The sequence below is a fragment of the Camellia sinensis genome, chromosome 13 (assembly GCF_055761805.1).
Source record: "Camellia sinensis isolate YWXY chromosome 13, ASM5576180v1, whole genome shotgun sequence".
Lineage (NCBI taxonomy): Eukaryota > Viridiplantae > Streptophyta > Magnoliopsida > Ericales > Theaceae > Camellia > Camellia sinensis.
This window is the reverse complement of record NC_138973.1, coordinates 71,172,605-71,176,332: the sequence shown is the minus strand read 5'-3', so window position 1 is coordinate 71,176,332 and position 3,728 is coordinate 71,172,605. Positions and strand designations below refer to the sequence as shown.

General features: G+C 31.1%; 1 pseudogene; it reads right to left on the bottom strand.

The window, feature by feature from the left end:
- Positions 1-2,060: 2,060 nt before the first annotated feature.
- Positions 2,061-3,179, bottom strand: LOC114315807 (uncharacterized; annotated as a pseudogene).
- Positions 3,180-3,728: the final 549 nt, after the last annotated feature.

The window sequence follows — 3,728 nt, the reverse complement described above, 5'->3', positions numbered from 1 at the left end:
TAATTTACCTCAATATAAACCTAATCTTCTTCGAGATATAACCAAAGGTACATTTCAAACTATCCAAAATGTTGAAAGTCTCTTGAAGCAATCAAGGATAAGGTTTTCTAATAACAATCTTACGGATTATTACTAATAAATATAAAATATCAAAATATTTATAAGTTAATATATATTTTTTTATTTTTTAAATATAGGATAAAATATATTTATAGTTCTTAAAATATGTATTTCTTGTCATTTTGAACTATTAAATTTAAATTGTCAATTTGCTTCTTAAATTTTTGAATTTGAGTCAATTGGTCCAATTCTAAACGGACCGCTTAAATAGTTAATAGAATGATAATAAAATACATATACGGTCCTTAAAGTATGTATTTTGTATCACTTTAGTTCTTAAATTTTATATTTTATCAATTTGATCTTGAAACATTGATGATAAAACATAACCTTACAATATTAAACGAAAAAATTGACAAAAGTAATATTTTAGAGATCAAAATGATACAAAATATATATGTTAGGGACCATGGTTGAAATTTATAATTTTTCCATTAACGATGTAAACAACTGTTTGAAATTGGACCAATTTAATTCAAATTGACAATTTTGAGGATAAAATAAAAAAAATTAAAACTTAAAATGAAAAAAAAAAAAAAACACATTCTTTAGAGACTAAAATTATATTTTATCCTCTTAGTCTTTTACGCATTAGTTAACACTAAAAACAATTCTACTATCGATTTTAAACAATTTCCTTTATACCTAGTACGGGTGCTTAGCGGATATTTTGATATGTCCAAATCCATCAAACCGAACCGATCTGCCACATTTTAGACGAATGCCTGATGACGAGTGTATGGTTACAAATTATTTTTTTTTTCAATCAACTTATTTTTGGATGGATAGCGGATTTGAGGGTCCTTTGATCCCAACTAAACCATCAAATCGCAAGCACCCCCTAATAATTTGTAAATTTTTTTGTTTTTAATTTGTTTAGTTATTCTGTTTGTGTTTTCAATTGAAAAAGAGTTTAGATATTATGTTGTGTTTTCAATTTGGAAATCCCTTTATGAAATGGCAAGTATTGATATTTGGTATTTTTGTATGAAAAATATAAGACTTAATTTTGTCATTTAAAAAAAATCAAATTAAATAGTTTTTAAATAAAAAAAGTAATGAAATAGTTTTGATAATACATAGTTTTTTTATATGTATTTATTATTAGTATTTGACAATTTACTTGATAATCTTTTGGTTATGTTGAGTTGGATTATTATCTAAAAAAAAACTTGATAAGTTGTTGTATTATGTTCAAAATTTACAAGAATTTATACCATTAAATCGATTTACATTCATCCACCAATCCGCTTAATTCGCATCCACCAATCCGGCAGACAGATGCGGATTGATTTTTTTCAATTCGTCAATCCGGCAAATGGATGGAGGATTAGAGGTTCTCCAACTATAACCAAACTGCAAGCACTCCTAATACGTAGCCAAATTTATCATGCTCACATCAAGTTTGCATTTATAGAATAATGTATAACTAAGTGGTGAATTCAAATAATATTTCTTGATAATGAAATATACCTATGAAACCTGAGCTCTCTGCAAGCTATAACTTCATATTCTTAGCTAATTTCCTCACACAGATAAAATTTGCATTCAATTAGAATAATTTATAGCTAAATGGTAAATTCCAATAATACTCTTTAATAATGAAATACAACTAGGTGAGTTCGGTTTTGCTGCAATCAACAGTAGTGCTGTTGGTGCTGTAGATGGGTTGTCCCAATAAAGACCAGCCACGTGGCAGAGGTATACCACACTCAAAACAGCGTCAGGATCCTCTAGAGTAAGTTGTCTAGAGTGATGTCCTAGAGTAAACAATCCAATGGCTGAAATTAAAACTCACCAAAACGACGTCGTTTTGGTGAGTAAGTTGGAAAAAAAAAAAAAAACCAGCTTTTCTACTCTGCAAGCCGATTTCAAACATGAAGCATGAGAGAGAGAGAGAGAGAGAGAAAAGGGCTTAAGAGGAAGAGCAGGCGATAAGGAAAGAGAAGAAGAGAGCAGTGAAGCTCTTTCACCTCTGTACATCGATTTCAACCTCTTTTTTTTTTTTTTTGACTGAAAGTATTTCTAAGGAATGTAAACAGTAGACAAATGGTGAAGGTGATGATGATCTGTATATACCAAAAAAAAGGCTGGGTCGATTCCATGAATATATAGATACATAAAAACTATCAAACACTGGTTAAAATATATAGATCTATGTAGATAATAGTATAATAATTATAAATATGATCACATTAGCCCCTCCAATGTACCTCCCTCGAATGAACACTTGTGGCAAAGTCACATTCTTTACACCCAAAACGCTCATCAACTCTTTCCTAAACGCCGAATCCATGGAAATATCACGCTCGTCAACAATAACGCTAAATCCCCTCAATATCATCCTCACGGCATAGCAATCTTCGTATGTCCTTCGAATTCCTCGTAAACTAGTGAAATACACAACAATTCGATCTTCCGTACCCTGTAACGAAATCGAAGAGTTGGGTACCAATGGAGAAACCTAAGAATCGGAACCCAATGATTTTCCCGATTTCAATTTACTCGGAGATGGAAACTGAGTCTGCGGTTGTGAACCGTCTAGAGCCGAGGTTGGGGATTTGGTGGATTCGAATATGCTGCAGAGCTGTCTCACCTTTCCTTTGATCGAATTCTTGGCCGATTCAAACGGTGAATGAATTTTCTTGATTGATCCATTGCGTTCAAGAGAATAGTGAGGGTAGGGTTTGTTCCGAAACTCGCTTAGCGTTACATGCAAGGTTAGGGACCGATTGAAAACCGATGGTTTTGGATTGTCAGATAATTCGAATCGATCGTCATAACCAGCCATAGTTATAATTCAGAAAAAAAAAAATGAATCTTTTGATCTTCTATGATCAGGGTTTCAAAATAATAGAAAAGAAATTATCAAAGATCGGTTAAATTTAGGGTTTCTGAGGCTATGGAATTGCAGAGGTGAAAAGCTGGTTTTTTTTTTTTTTTTTTTTTTTTCAACTTACTCACCAAAACGACGTCGTTTTGGTGAGTTTTAATTTCAGCCATTGGATTGTTTACTCTAGGAGATCACTCTAGACAACTTACTCTAGAGGATCTTGACGCCTCAAAACATTGCATTTTAACAGAGTTAAGGCCACGTTTGTTTCTTTTGCTCATAGGATTGAGGGGATTAAAAGTATCGTAAAATTGAGTGAGGAGATTGTTAGTATGGTGATATTAGATTAGAGATATAGGACAAAGAACGTTTGTTTGTATACCACCGGATTAATAATACTATAGATAGTGTTATTATATAAAATTATTTTTTAAAATTTTTAGTATTTTTAATATTATAATTATTTTTTATTATAAAAAATATAATTTTTGCTTAAAAATTTACTAATCCTCTCATTCAATTTTTAATCCCAGCCCTCCTATGACTTTGTTAGTCCTATCACATAGAAGATTACTAGTCTAAGGAAATATTTAACTCCCTCACTCATTTTCCAAACTAAACACTCGATAGATGAGTCTTCCAGACTATTAATCTAATCCCCTCTTAAAGAGCCAAATAAACATGACCTTAGTGTTTTTTTCCATTTCACTCTTTTTGTTTCCCACTTTCCATGTTTAACTTTTTTTTTTTTTTTTTTTTGAATTACACTAATACT